Source organism: Trachypithecus francoisi, unplaced genomic scaffold (genome assembly GCF_009764315.1).
Source record: "Trachypithecus francoisi isolate TF-2019V2 unplaced genomic scaffold, Tfra_2.0 Lachesis_group6, whole genome shotgun sequence".
NCBI lineage: Eukaryota > Metazoa > Chordata > Mammalia > Primates > Cercopithecidae > Trachypithecus > Trachypithecus francoisi.
This window is the reverse complement of record NW_022681471.1, coordinates 77,561,705-77,577,939: the sequence shown is the minus strand read 5'-3', so window position 1 is coordinate 77,577,939 and position 16,235 is coordinate 77,561,705. Positions and strand designations below refer to the sequence as shown.

Genomic DNA, 16,235 nt, shown 5'->3' with positions numbered 1-16,235 from the left:
AAAATATACAGATTCTCCATTTATCAAATATTTCATTTAAAGCAACCCATAGCCATAAAATTATGGTATAAAAAGATGATAAAAATTATGGTATAAAAATCCCCTAGGATATAAAGTATATTAGAGAAAATCAAGCAGATGATAATGTGGTAATGCTGATGATTAATCCATTCATACTTTTTTTGATGGATGAGTCCCTTAAAATATTTCCTTAAGTACTCTCTGCAGTTCCGTAGCCACATGTTTTAAGAAAGTTCTGTTATTCAACATTGTAACTAAAGTAAAAGCCCAATGAATCAGACATGTATTCCAGTTTGTGATCTTATAGTCAGAGAATAAGATTCCTCTTTTTATAGTTTATAAAGAAAGCAACTGCCAAATAAACAGCAGTTTACTTAAGAGAAGAATATGTTAACTATTTCATCAGTCGCCATTTGCAAATGTGTGAACAAAGAATTTCTACTTCACCAAACAGGTCTCTGACGTATCTTGTATGTATAGCAAAACAATTAAATATTTAAAATATTTTACTAATTGAGACTAGACTTTAATTAGTCAATATTAAGACAGAGGAGAAAAAGCATGACTAGAGCAATAAGAAGATATGGATGGCATACCATAAGTCGCGCTTTTTTTTTTTTGTCTTTTTTTTTTCCTTTTTGTGGAGAACGGGGTCTCGCTGTATTACTCAGGCAGGTCTCGAACTCCTGGGCTCAAGCTATCCTCCCGCCTCTGCTCCCTGAGAGCTGGGATTACAGGCGTGAGCCACCGCTCCCGGCCAAAGCATACCATAAGTCATCTGACTTCATTCACTTAACTGAAAAGTTATTCGGCAAATAACCTGCTATTACCTCAATCTTCATTGTACAGGTACAATACAGGGCCTTACAACTAGGTGGTATATAAAAAAGCAGTAAAGAAGAGTAGAAAAATGGATCTTACACATCTATTTCTGCCATGACATTCATGTTGAGTAAAGTTTCAGCTTCCTTTGTCATCAAACTTGGAAGTTCAGAACTGACTGGCTAAAAAGAAAAAAAAGAGAAAGAATTATAAATAAAATCCTCTAAATACCATAATTTAAATTCTAAGCCTTAGGTTACTTAAGGAGAAAAGGCTGGGGCCGGGCGCGGTGGCTCAAGCCTGTAATCCCAGCACTTTGGGAGGCCGAGACGGGCGGATCACGAGGTCAGGAGATCGAGACCATCCTGGCTAACACGGTGAAACCCCGTTTCTACTAAAAAATACAAAAAACTAGCCGGGGGAGGTGGCGGGCGCCTGTAGTCCCAGCTACTCGGGAGGCTGAGGCAGGAGAATGGCGTAAACCCGGGAGGCGGAACTTGTAGTGAGCTGAGATCCGGCCACTGCACTCCAGCCTGGGCCACAGAGTGAGACTCCGTCTCAAAGAAAAAAAAAAAAAAAAAGAGAAAAGGCTTTGTACACAATATTGAGGGATAATACACAAGAAGAGGAAGAAGTTTGGATACATGAAGAACTATACTAAAGCATTACAATTCTACACAATGGGTAATTTCATATTGACAATTTTTAAGTGATTGAAGCAAAGGAAAATACCACATAACAAATAAATTGTGATATTACTATGGGAAAGAGGGATATAATAACTTCTTCCATTTTAGTTCAGAACACCAAGACAGAAACATCATGTACATGAAATCAGTAGAAAAGCCGAGATAAGAATTCAAGTATTCTTGAATTCCAGGACGAATAATATCCTCAGGGTCAGTAGTCATATACCATTTTTCTTTTGCAATAATATATACAAGTACAGTAAAGTCTCAAAAATAGGCTTACCTCACTGACATGATAAGAGTCATAATTCACTTTCTTCCTACATAGCAATGACTAGCTCTGCCAGATTAGCTTCAATACAGAGCCTGTGCATCTCATCCTATAAATGAAAAGCAGAGGGTTGGGGAATCAACAAGCACTGCTGCCAGCAGGATGAAGGTGAATTGAAAAAATGGTAATCTAGCAGCCAGGAGGCAATCTTTGAGAAAATACCACAAACAATAAATTTCATAGATTATTGCAGGTCCTTAACCAAGAAAACACAAACCATATAGTATTTTCCAGTTATAGATATTTCACTTCCAGACTATAAAGCTTACTGCTATTCAGAAGATTTCAGTATGTAATTAACTTGTTATAATTTAGCCAGAGTGGACCACAGTCGAATAAAATACCAGAGTTTTCAAACTGAAGAGGTCCAGAAAAGAAATATAAAGGCAAAAACCAGATTACTCTGTTCCCTAGGAATCCTGAATAGGAAGTACTCTTCAACCTGGGAAAACTTTCAGCCCACAAGATGTCTTTTTGCCTACGTGGTGCCAGGTAAAGATGATAAATCACTTCACTGTCCCCAATCAGAAGTGAAATGTGAGATATTCCAACAACGTAACTGGCTAGTCCAAATGACCTCTAGGGTCCTTCTATCTATGAGATTATATATATATGCAGCCTAGGCTTTGAAATGACTGTATTCCTCTTAATGAATAGCACTCAGTCTGAATCTCATCAGTAGATGAGAGCCACAAGACCTGGGGAGTGGGACTTATGTCAATTGTCAGAGTGTGAAAAATTTCTGTATTTTTACCTTACCCAGTTATGTAGATCTTGACTTCATTTTGTAGTGCCATTCATTATTAAAAGGAAGTGCTGTGAGGACCATTTGTGGTATTATTATCAACTCTTATTTAACCTGATTTCAAGAGCTCAAAATGCCAGTACATTCTAATAGGTCAGGAGCCTTTGGTCTTCCCTGTAGCTTTCTCAATCTAGTGGAACTTGAACTCAGCTTTGATGGCCAACTAATAATCATCTCAAACTACAGAGTTGCCTTCTGAGTCAGCTCAGTGCCCTGAAGAGTGATGATTATTTTGCTGCTTAAAGTAGTTCATTTTGGTGTAGGTTCGAGGGGCTGGTCCACACTTAAGTTTGACATCAGGCTAAGGAAGCTCACGTGGCCCCCTTTTGGGTGTGTTTCTTTCTCTTTCTCTCTCTCTTTTTTTGAACTTTAAAGATCATATTTATTTGGAGAAAACAAAAAAGCCACAACCCAAAGGATGGGATTTTATATCTCAAGGTGTCTCCCATGTAATAAGTCTACAGATTATATATTATTTTCATAGAAGATATTTTTGTACAAATTTTGTGTGTATTCATGAGCGGGCCATTAATTAATTCCTGTTTCTATTTTAACAGGGGGGCAAGGTAGGGGAGAGCGAAAACAGCTTTGGATACAACTATTTTGAAGGAGAATAGACATGAAGATGCCAAATTCTAGCTTTTCATTATCTAAAATCCATGGTTTTTTTTTTCTTTTAAAAACCTTCCAATCTTCAGTATATCTTTAAAAGCCCACTTCTTAGCTGCTAGCCAATCCACACCAATTATTTAAATTCACTTGGCACACACCTTTGTCCGCTGGGTAAATTATATTCATCATGCCCACTGCTGCAGCATGCATAAACCAACACCCCTGCATGGCTGAACAGTGCCTAATCTAGGACTGATGGGAGAAGAGCTTGCAAACCAAGATCAAGATGTCATTTCTCTGCTAGTACTCTCTACCAAACTGATCCCTACAAAAATTCACATAAAAGCAGGCACGTTTAGCTACTGTGTTGCAAGAGAAACCAGGACCTTGTTAAATAGTTCTCTCCATTACCATTATTCTCTCAAGGGAAGCTTAAAAAAAAAAAAGAAAAAGAAAAAACAACACATTGGTTTGACCACCTCATAAATCCAACAAGCATTGGTGTGGCATTTCAGTGGAGAAGGAAACTTGGGGGGAAAAAAACTCATCAAGGTTGTAAGAAGGGCTGCCAATTTAACTGTCCCTGTCCCTATTTATCCACCTTTATTCACCACCCAAGACCACCATTATACTAGAGCACTCTGATCTATAAAGGGGGTCAAAGCATCAGGAGCAGGCAGGGTGTAAGAACCAAAAGACAAGAAACCAATTTGCTTGAGAAAAGCAGAGATTCTTCCTTTCACAGCTCTCCATGGCTGAGAGAGACAATGCCCAAGAGATCATCTCTGTGACTTAGAGACTGCTTTTTCGGAGGTTAAGAGTAGCATGAAGAACTTAAGATGATGATAAGAGTCTAAATTTTTAAAGTTTAAGGGTTTCAACAGAATGTGGATATATTCGAACTTTCAAAAGGAGAGTGTTTAGAAAGGGAAAACCAGGACACACAAAACACTGGGAATTACTATGACCCCCAAGTGCTTCTGGCTCCAGGAAATAACCATTCATGTGTTTGCTGGAGGTCACAAAATTTTCCCCTATTACCTGGTGCAAAAATGACTCATCACCTCCCAAAAGCTTCTTTTCAAACCATGATTTTCCTCTTTATTTTGATCGAATGCAGTCCTATTCTTCATGGCCTATAGACTCACTCCTAACTCATGGGGGTAAAAAAAAAAAAAAGAAATGAAGGCCCTAAACTCAGAATTAAATAGGAGGAGCTGCTGGCATCCTCCTGGAGACTAAAACAAACTGAGGCTAAATCTACCTTTCCAAGAGTGGAAAATTTATTCAGATAATGTTTTTTTTTTTTTTTTCTTTTTTATTTTTATTATACTTTAAGTTCTAGGGTACATGTGCATAACGTTTATATCATGTATAACTCCCCAATGCAATCCCTCCCTCCTCCCCCCTCCCCATGATAGGCCCCAGTGTGTGATGTTCCCCTTCCGAGTCCAAGTGATCTCATTGTTCAGTTCCCACCTATGAGTGAGAACATGCGGTGTTTGGTTTTCTGTTCTTGTGATAGTTTGCTAAGAATGATGGTTTCCAGCTGCATCCATGTCCCTACAAAGGACGCAAACTCATCCTTTTTGATGGCTGCATAGTATTCCATGGTGTATATGTGCCACATTTTCTTAATCCAGTCTGTCACAGATGGACATTTGGGTTGATTCCAAGTCTTTGCTATTGTGAATAGTGCCGCAATAAACATACGTGTGCATGTGTCTTTGTAGTAGAGTAATTTATAATCCTTTGGGTATATACCCAGTAGTGGGATGGCTGGGTCATATGGTACATCTAGTTCTAGATCCTTGAGGAATCGCCATACTGTTTTCCATAATGGTTGAACTAGTTTACAATCCCACCAACAGTGTAAAAGTGTTCCTATTTCTCCACATCCTCTCCAACATCTGTTGTTTCCTGACTTCTTAATGATTGCCATTCTAACTGGTGTGAGATGGTATCTCATTGTGGTTTTGATTTGCATTTCTCTGATGGCCAGTGATGATGAGCATTTTTTCATGTGTCTGTTGGCTGTATGGATGTCTTCTTTTGAGAAATGTCTGTTCATATCCTTTCCCACTTTTTGATGGGGTTGTTTGTTTTTTCTTGTATATTTGTTTGAGTTCTTTGTAGATTCTGGATATTAGCCCTTTGTCAGATGAGTAGGTTGCAAAAATTTTCTCCCATTCTGTAGGTTGCCTGTTCACTCTGATGGTAGTTCTTTTGCTGTGCAAAAGCTCTTTAGTTTAATGAGATCCCATGTGTCAATTTTGGCTTTTGCTGCCGTTGCTTTTGGTGTTTTAGACATGAAGTCCTTGCCCATGCCTATGTCCTGAATGGTACTACCTAGATTTTCTTCTAGGGTTTTTATGGTATTAGGTCTAACATTTAAGTCTCTAATCCATCTTGAATTAATTTTCGTATAAGGGGTAAGGAAAGGATCCAGTTTCAGCTTTCTACTTATGGCTAGCCAATTTTCCCAGCACCATTTATTAAATAGGGAATCCTTTCCCCATTTCTTGTTTTTGTCAGGTTTGTCAAAGATCAGATGGCTGTAGATGTGTGGTATTATTTCTGAGGACTCTGTTCTGTTCCATTGGTCTATTCTCTGTTGTGGTACCAGTACCATGCTGTTTTGGTTACTGTAGCCTTGTAGTATAGTTTGAAGTCAGGTAGCGTGACGCCTCCAGCTTTGTCCTTTTGACCTAGGATTGTCTTGGCAATGCGGGCTCTTTTTGGTTCCATATGAACTTTAAAGCAGTTTTTTCCAATTCTGTGAAGAAACTCATTGGTAGCTTGATGGGGATGGCATTGAATCTATAAATAACCTGGGCAGTATGGCCATTTTCACGATATTGATTCTTCCTATCCATGAGCATGGTATGTTCTTCCATTTGTTTGTGTCCTCTTTGATTTCACTGAGCAGTGGTTTGTAGTTCTCCTTGAAGAGGTCCTTTACATCCCTTGTAAGCTGGATTCCTAGGTATTTTATTCTCTTTGAAGCAATTGTGAATGGAAGTTCATTCCTGATTTGGCTCTCTGCTTGTCTGTTACTGGTGTATAAGAATGCTTGTGATTTTTGCACATTATTTTGTATCCTGAGACTTTGCTGAAGTTGCTTATCAGCTTAAGGAGATTTTGGGCTGAGACGATGGGTTTTTCTAAATATACAATCATGTCATCTGCAAACAGGGACAATTTGACTTCTTCTTTTCCTAACTGGATACCCTTGATTTCTTTCTCTTGCCTGATTGCCCTAGCCAGAACTTCCAACACTATGTTGAATAGGAGTGGTGAGAGAGGGCATCCCTGTCTTGTGCCAGTTTTCAAAGGGAATTTTTCCAGTTTTTGCCCATTCAGTATGATATTAGCTGTGGGTTTGTCATAAATAGCTCTTATTATTTTGAGGTACGTTCATCAATACCGAATTTATTGAGCGTTTTTAGCATAAAGGGCTGTTGAATTTTGTCAAAAGCCTTTTCTGCATCTATTGAGATAATCATGTGGTTCTTGTCTTTGGTTCTGTTTATATGCTGGATTACGTTTATTGATTTGCGAATGTTGAACCAGCCTTGCATCCCAGGGATGAAGCCCACTTGATCATGGTGGATAAGCTTTTTGATGTGCTGCTGAATCCGGTTTGCCAGTATTTTATTGAGAATTTTTGCATCGATGTTCATCAGGGATATTGGTCTAAAATTCTCTTTTTTTGTTGTGTCTCTGCCAGGCTTTGGTATCAGGATGATGTTGGCCTCATAAAATGAGTTAGGGAGGATTCCCTCTTTTTCTATTGATTGGAATAGTTTCAGAAGGAATGGTACCAGCTCCTCCTTGTACCTCTGGTAGAATTCAGCTGTGAATCCATCTGGTCCTGGACTTTTTTTGGTGGGTAGGCTATTAATTGTTGCCTCAATTTCAGAGCCTGTTATTGGTCTATTCAGGGATTCAACTTCTTCCTGGTTCAGTCTTGGGAGAGTGTAAGTGTCCAGGAAATTATCCATTTCTTCTAGATTTTCTAGTTGATTTGCGTAGAGGCATTTATAGTATTCTCTGATGGTTGTTTGTATTTCTGTGGGGTCGGTGGTGATATCCCCTTTATCATTTTTTATTGCGTCTATTTGATTCCTCTCTCTTTTCTTCTTTATTAGTCTTGCTAGCGGTCTGTCAATTTTGTTGATCTTTTCAAAAAACCAACTCCTGGATTCATTGATTTTTTGGAGGGTTTTTTGTGACTCTATCTCCTTCAGTTCTGCTCTGATCTTAGTTATTTCTTGCCTTCTGCTAGCTTTTGAATGTGTTTGCTCTTGCCTCTCTAGTTCTTTTAATTGTGATGTTAAAGTGTCAATTTTAGATCTTTCCTGCTTTCTCTTGTGGGCATTTAGTGCTATAAATTTCCCTCTACACACTGCTTTAAATGTGTCCCAGAGATTCTGGTATGTTGTATCTTTGTTCTCATTGGTTTCAAAGAACATCTTTATTTCTGCTTTCATTTCGTTATGTACCCAGTAGTCATTCAGGAGCAGGTTGTTCAGTTTCCATGTAGTTGAGCGGTTTTGATTGAGTTTCTTAGTCCTGAGTTCTAGTTTGATTGCACTGTGGTCTGAGAGACAGTTTGTTATAATTTCTGTTCTTGTACATTTGCTGAGGAGTGCTTTACTTCCAATTATGTGGTCAATTTTGGAATAAGTGCGATGTGGTGCTGAGAAGAATGTATATTCTGTTGATTTGGGGTGGAGAGTTCTATAGATGTCTATTAGGTCCGCTTGGTGCAGAGATGAGTTCAATTCCTGGATATCCTTGTTAACTTTCTGTCTCGTTGATCTGTCTAATGTTGACAGTGGAGTGTTGAAATCTCCCATTATTATTGTATGGGAGTCTAAGTCTCTTTGTAGGTCTCTAAGGACTTGCTTTATGAATCTGGGTGCTCCTGTATTGGGTGCATATATATTTAGGAGAGTTAGCTCTTCCTGTTGAATTGATCCCTTTACCATTATGTAATGGCCTTCTTTGTCTCTTTTGATCTTTGATGGTTTAAAGTCTGTTTTATCAGAGACTAGGATTGCAACCCCTGCTTTTTTTTGTTCTCCATTTGCTTGGTAGATCTTTCTCCATCCCTTTATTTTGAGCCTATGTATGTCTCTGCATGTGAGATGGGTCTCCTGAATACAGCAGACTGATGGGTCTTGACTCTTTATCCAGTTTGCCAGTCTGTGTCTTTTAATTGGAGCATTTAGTCCATTGACATTTAAGGTTAATATTGTTATGTGTGAACTTGATCCTGTCATTATGATATTAACTGGTTATTTTGCTCATTAGTTGATGCAGTTTCTTCCTAGCCTCGATGGTCTTTACATTTTGGCATGTTTTTGCAATGGCTGGTACCGGTTGTTCCTTTCCATGTTTAGGGCTTCCTTCAGGGTCTCTTGTAAGGCAGGCCTGGTGGTGACAAAATCTCTAAGCATTTGCTTATCTGTAAAGGATTTTATTTCTCCTTCACTGATGAAACTTAGTTTGGCTGGATATGAAATTCTGGGTTGAAAATTCTTTTCTTTAAGAACGTTGAATATTGGCCCCCACTCTCTTCTGGCTTGTAGAGTTTCTGCCGAGAGATCTGCTGTTAGTCTGATGGGCTTCCCTTTGTGGGTAACCCGACCTTTCTCTCTGGCTGCCCTTAAGATTTTTTCCTTCATTTCAACTTTGGTGAATCTGGCAATTATGTGTCTTGGAGTTGCTCTTCTGGAGGAGTATCTTTGTGGCGTTCTCTGTATTTCCTGAATTTGAATGTTGGCCTGCCCTACTAGGTTGGGGAAGTTCTCCTGGATGATATCCTGAAGAGTGTTTTCCAACTTGGTTCCATTTTCCCCCTCACTTTCAGGCACCCCAATCAGACGTAGATTTGGTCTTTTTACATAATCCCATACTTCTTGCAGGCTTTGTTCATTTCTTTTTCTTCTTTTTTCTTTTGGTTTCTCTTCTCTCTTCATTTCATTCATTTGATCCTCAATCGCTGATACTCTTTCTTCCAGTTGATCGAGTCGGTTACTGAAGCTTGTGCATTTGTCACGTATTTCTCGTGTCATGGTTTTCATCTCTGTCATTTCGTTTATGATCTTCTCTGCATTAATTAGTCTAGCTGTCAATTCTTCCACTTTTTTTTCAAGATTTTTAGTTTCTTTGCGCTGGGTACGTAATTCCTCCTTTAGCTCTGAGAAGTTTGATGGACTGAAGCCTTCTTCTCTCATCTCGTCAAAGTCATTCTCTGACCAGCTTTGATCCGTTGCTGGCGATGGGCTGCGCTCCTTTGCAGGGGAGATGCGCTCTTATTTTTTGAATTTCCAGCTTTTCTGCCCTGCTTTTTCCCCATCTTTGTGGTTTTATCTGTCTCTGGTCTTTGATGATGGTGACGTACTGATGGGGTTTTGGTATAGGTGTCCTTCCTGTTTGATAGTTTTCCGTCTGACAGTCAGAAGGACTGTCTGTTGTTCTGTTGGAGATTGCTTGAGGTCCACTCCAGACCCTGTTTGCCTGGGTATCAGCAGCAGAGGTTGCCAAAGATAGAATATTGCTGAACAGCAAGTGTACCTGTCTGATTCTTCCTTTGGAAGTTTCCTCTCAGGGATGACTCCACCCTGTGAGGTGTGGGGTGTCAGACTGCCCCTAGTGGGGGATGTCTCCCAGCTAGGCTACTCAGGGGTCAGGGACCCACCTGAGCAGGCAGTCTGTCCGTTCTCGGATCTCAACCTCCGCGTTGGGAGATCCACGGCTCTCCCCAAAGCTGTCAGACAGAGTCGTTCGCCTCTGCACCGCCCCCGCTGCTTTCCCTATTGGACCTCAGCTGTGGGCTGTCCCCAGAGGTGGAGTCTACAGAGACAGGCAGGTTCCTTGAGCTGCTGTGAGCTCCACCCAGTTCGAGCTTCCCAGCGGCTTTGTTTACCTACTTAAGCCTCAGCAATGGCGGGCGCCCCTCCCCCAGCCTCGCTGCTGCCTTGCGGATAGATCGCCGCAGACGGCTGTGTTAGCAGTGAGGGAGGCTCCGTGGGCGTGGGACCCTCCCGGCCAGGTGTGGGATATATTCTCCTGGTGTGCCTGTTTCCTTAAAGCGCAGTATTGGGGTGGGAGTTACGCGATTTTCCAGGTGTTATGTGTCTCAGTTCCCCTGGCTAGGAAAAGGGATTTCCTTCCCCCTTGCGCTTCCAGGTGAGGCGATGCCTCGCCCTGCTTCAGCTCACGCTGGTCAGGCTGCAGCAGCTGACCAGCACCGATTGTCCGGCACTCCCTAGAGAGATGACCCCAGTACCTCAGTTGAAAATGCAGAAATCACCGGTCTTCTGTGTTACTCGCGCTGGGAGTTGGAGACTGGAGCTGTTCCTATTCGGCCATCTTGCTCCGCCCCCAGCAATTTATCCAGATAATGTTTGAGAATTCATATACACCACAATAGGATAAAAACTAAACAATAGAAATCTCACACTTTTCCTTATACCTCCCTCCCCTACTGCCCAACCAGATTCCAGACCTTACATCACTGTCATTATCATTTCTGCTAAATTGAGGCCCCTTGGCACTCACATCACACTGGCAACTGCATGGTGACATAACGCACCACAATTTTCCACTAAAAATCTCTAGTCTCTTTCTCCCTGGCTATATGGCGATTCTCCAATTATTTCAGCAGTTTAAAGGCTGCAGCAGCATGCAAAATAATTTCCTTTTTTAAAAATAAAATAAATAAATAAGGTAATAAAGATCTCCAGGAGATGGTGAGTTTTATTTTGTCTTGTCTGGATAGAGGTTTCATTTGCTCTCGAATGTTCCAGGGTGGAGATAAACTAGGATAAAGCACAGGATGTCGAGGTCTCTTCGGCTTAATCATCTCCCTCGTTTTCATCTTCACCATCAATGGAGAGAGCAGCACACTTCCTTGCAGAACTGAACTTGGAAGCTGGATTTTCCTCAGGTTTTTTTGACTCAGGTGCAGATCTGGAGTCTTTATCCTTTTTGCCATCTTTCCTATCTGACTCCTTCCAGTGGTCTTTGTTCCCTCCGTCTCCTGGACCATGGCTAGAGTTCCCAGTTTGGCCTTTTGGGACATTCATCCCATCTACTTCCTTTTCATCTTTCCTTGCTAGTCCTTACTCAGATGGTTGAGCTGGAGCTACTTTACCCCACCAGTTGTAGGGGATTGCTGCTCTGTGTCTGAGCTCTGAGATCGAGCAGGAGGTTTGGAACTTCACTTCACCCAACCATTCTCCTTTGGTGAAGGGGCTGGCTTTACCTTTAGGGGCTTATCAGGTTTGGGAGGTTTAGAAGTTAGAGACTGACAATCTTCCTCCTTATGGAGTGTTTCATTTTCTAGTCACTTCTCACTCTCTCTCCTTCGTGCATTTCTGCCGGATGTGGCGGAGGTCCCAGTCTGCGATGACTCACTTCCTGTCCTAGACTGTTCCCGTTCCTGAGTTTCTTCACTTTGCCAGCTTGGGTGTCTCTCCCGAGGCTGTCGTTCTAGTTTTGGCTCATCCAGCTAACGCTGCAACTTCTCGTGTTCCTTCTGTAGCTGTTCTTCTACTTCTCTTTCTCTAGTAGCTGTGTCAACGTGCTTTGTCCCTCCAAAGATAGAAGCACCTTTTTTTTTTCTTTTTTCTTTTTTTTTTTAATATTTTTTATTATACTTTAAGTTCTAGGGTACATGTGCATAACGTGCAGGTTTGTTACATATGTATACTTATGCCATGTTGGTGTGCTGCACCCATCAACTCGTTAGCACCCATCAAGTCATCATTTATATCATGTATAACTCTCCAATGCAATCCCTCCCTCCTCCCCCCTCCCCATGACTGGGAGGTACTAGCAGAGGAATCATCTTCCTTAGGAGTACTCCGAGGCTTTAGATTCAGTTTGGGTCTTTGGGAGAGACCTCTATCATCACGCATATAATCATCCGGAGAGTAATCATCTCTGGAGCTCCATGACTGATCATCCTGTCTGTCGTGTCCATCTTCATAGCCATTCCTGCCTCCTCTGTAGTCATCATCTCTGCCGCACCCACTGCCAAATGCTCTTCTGCCACTGCCTATCCGAGAATCATAGCCTCTGTCATAGTCTCTGCTGCCTCCGTCATTATAGCCATCCCGGCTGCCGTATCAATGCATATCCCAGTGTGGGCCATACCGTTACCCATCCCGATACCCATCGTGATACCTGTCTGAATCATAACGATCTCGATACTAGTCTCCAAAGCTATTATCACCTCTTCTAGGCTGGTAGTCATCAAAGCTGTCTGTGGCAGGAGGAGTCCTCCAGTCTGTATCTGTTTTTTCAGAATCCCGATTTCTATCATGGCCCAAAGAACGATCCTCCCTGTCTTTCCCCTATGCTTGATCAGCAACGTCCACTTGAATTTTCCTGTTATCTAGAGACTCTTCATTGAGACTCATGGAACTGAGCAGGGAATCCAGGTCCTCAATTTCAGCATAATCAAAACCTTTCAACCTCTCTGGATTGCTGGGTTCACTTAGCAAAGGCACTGCACTGATATTTAATCCTCAAAAGAGTTCCTTAATTGATTCTTCTGTCATAGCATAGGATAGGTTCCCTAGAAAAGCAGTGTAAGGTGGTGATTTAGGAAGATGGCTCTGGTCCATATTGGGTTCCCGAGTAGCCCCTGGAGCAGTGGGAAGGATGGAACGGTCAATTGAAGGCGACCTATACACATCATCATCATTACTGTGCCAAGTTGTTGAAACATCTCCTTCCAGGTCATCTGTTTCATCAGCCCAGGGGACTGGTTTGGAAACATAGGTGCTTCCTCTACCAGTCCTCCCATCCTCAGCCAGAAAGTCTGTTAGGAAGATAGTCTTCCCCTTCTTCTTCTTTTTTGCTGAGGCCACCATGTTGGAAGAGGGAAAGAGTTTTGGGTGTGTTTCTCAGGAAGCTTTTCTCACTGGGGTTGGGCAGTAAATGAGGATCAGTAGCAGGGAATAAAATGATAAAGCATGTAAGCAGACAAATGTAAGCACTGCTGATGAAGGTGAAATTCAGGCAGACTCCCTTCCTCCACATGCTACTCAAGGTTTTCACGGGTAGAGGTTTGCTGACAATAGTGACTTTGTGGCTCCAATTTAGTAATATTTCTGCTGAAGCACCCACAACCTCCTAGTTTCAGGAAATGAAGACAACTTTTATTTTTCTTCCTATAGTTTTGTGCCAAGCAGGAGGTTTCACCCTACTTACAGAGTTAATTTTAGATACAAGATGGGAGGAGGGGGTATTTTACACTACCAATGCCTGGCTTTAATTTTTAGAAGATTGCAAAAGAACAAATACCAAATATATTATCAAAGAGTGCATCTGTGGTATATGAGAAACAATGATAATATGTGGGAGTGCAAGTACAGGGGAAACGTTTCCTTAATTATGTTTTGTTCCCCTCACTATAATATTATAACATTACACTTTGGACTAACAAGAACCCTTTCCTTGATCTCCCCGGGCTCAAGCAATTCTCACACCTCAGCCTCCTGGGTAGTTGGGACTACACATGCACACCACCACGTCCAGCTAATTTTTGTGTTTTTAGTAGAGACAGCATTTTGTCATGCCCAGGCTGGTCTCAAGCTCCTGAACTCAAGCAATCCTCCTGCCTTGGCCTCCCAAACTGCTGGGATAACAGGCATGAGTCACTGTATCTGGCCACAAGTAATTTTCTAACCTCAGAAGAATATGCCTGAAAATCAATATCCAGATTTCTTCAGAAACACAAATCAAACATCAGAGCTAAGACCCAGTATAAGATATTGATCATAATTTAGTTTTCTCCTAAAAAAGGTCTGATTGGTTAAGGTTTCAAAGTAAACATTGAATCAATATTCAAATGTATATTCAGGGAGGTATCATAGAATTACGCTACCTCTCAGCTCAGAGGTTCACTAGCTTTATACTTGGGTTCCCAAATCCCCATCACCATCGTAAATAATGTTTCTTGGTTTCTCAGAAAGGAAAGTGAAAGAGTACACAGAGGTACACTTCAAAGTCTCTACAAGCTTCTTTGATATATTCTTGCCTTTCTTCCACTCTATCCAAAGTGATTTCCAGATTATAAAAAATTACAAAGCAAACACTCCTTTTAAAAGCATATGGAGAACCCCCTAGGTTAAAGAAGAAGAGATTTTGTACCTGTCCATTATAACATTAGATTGAGTATCTGGTTGTCTTCACTCAAGATTGGAGCATTGACATGAAAAGGAGAAAACACCAACTCCAAAGAAATATTTATAGGCCTCTCCAATAATTCCTGGATCATTAGTTCTTAGAAATCTGGTATGACCAAATCCAAACCAATGGCCACTGAATCTACACTCATAGGTACATCCTGAACTGATATTTCAGGGTATTTCCTGAGAAATAATCAACGCAGGAATTTTTTTTTTTTTTTTTTCTCATAGCACATTCTTATTTATTCAAATTAAATAGGTCTGGCATATGTGAAAAATAAAAATATTGGACACATAATATATAATCACTTCTTAAGCAGATATTTTTACTTCTGAAGCTCAAATATCATGTTATCCTTTTTTTTTTTTATTATACTTTAAGTTCTAGGGTACATGTGCTTACGTGCAGGTTTGTTACATATGTTTACTTATGCCATGTTGGAGTGCTGCACTCATCAACTCGTCAGCACCCATCAATCATCATTTATATCATGTATAACTCCCCAATGCAATCCCTCCCTCCTCCCCCCTCCCCATGATAGGCCCCATGTGTGATGTTCCCCTTCCCGAGTCCAAGTGATCTCATTGTTCAGTTCCCACCTATGAGTGAGAACATGCGGTGTTTGGTTTTCTCTTCTTGTGATAGTTTGCTAAGAATGATGGTTTCCAGCTGCATCCATGTCCCTACAAGGACGCAAACTCATCCTTTTTTATGGCTGCATAGTATTCCATGGCGTATATGTGCCACATTTTCTTAATCCAGTCTGTCACATGGACATTTGGGTTGATTCCAAGTCTTTGCTATTGTGAATAGTGCCGCAATAAACATACGTGTGCATTTTTTTTTTGTAGTAGAATAATTTATAATCCTTTGGGTATATACCAAGTGGTGGGACGGCTGGGTCATATGGTACATTTAGTTCTAGATCCTTGACGAATTGCCATACTGTTTTCCATAATGATTGAATTAGTTTACAATCCCACCAACAGTGTAAAAGTGTTCCTATTTCTCGACATCTGCTCCAACACCTGTTGTTTCCTGACTTCTTAATGATTGCCATTCTAACTGGTGTGAGATGGTATCTCTATTGTGGTTTTGATTTGCATTTCTCCGATGGCCAGTGATGATGAGCATTTTTTCATGTGTCTGTTGGCTGTATGAATGTCTTCTTTTGAGAAATGTCTGTTCATACCTTTTGCCCACTTTTTGATGGGGTTGTTTGTTTTTTTCTTATATATTTGTTTGAGTTCTTTGTAGATTCTGGATATTAGCCCTTTGTCAGATGAGTAGGTTGCAAAAATTTTCTCCCACTCTGTAGGTTGCCTGTTCACTCTGATGGTAGTTTCTTTTGCTGTGCAGAAGTTCTTTAGTTTAATTAGATCCCATTTGTCAATTTTGGCTTTTGCTGCCATTGCTTTTGGTGTTTTAGACATGAAGTACTTGCCCATGCCTATGTCCTGAATGGTACTACCTAGGTTTTCTTCTAGGGTTTTCATGGTATTAGGTCTAACATTTAAGTCTCTAATCCATCTTGAATTAATCTTCGTATAAGGAGAAAGGAAAGGATCCAGTTTCAGCTTTCTACTTATGGCTAGCCAATTTTCCCAGCACCATTTATTGAATAGGGAATCCTTTCCCCATTTCTTGTTTCTCTAAGGTTTGTCAAAGATCAGATGGCTGTAGATGTGTGGTATTATTTCTGAGGACTCTGTTCTGTTCCATTGGTCTATATCTCAGTTTT

General features: G+C 40.8%; 1 pseudogene; it reads right to left on the bottom strand.

The window, feature by feature from the left end:
• Positions 1-11,112: 11,112 nt before the first annotated feature.
• On the bottom strand, positions 11,113-13,182 carry LOC117077751 (annotated as a pseudogene).
• Between the last annotated feature and the right edge of the window lie 3,053 nt (positions 13,183-16,235).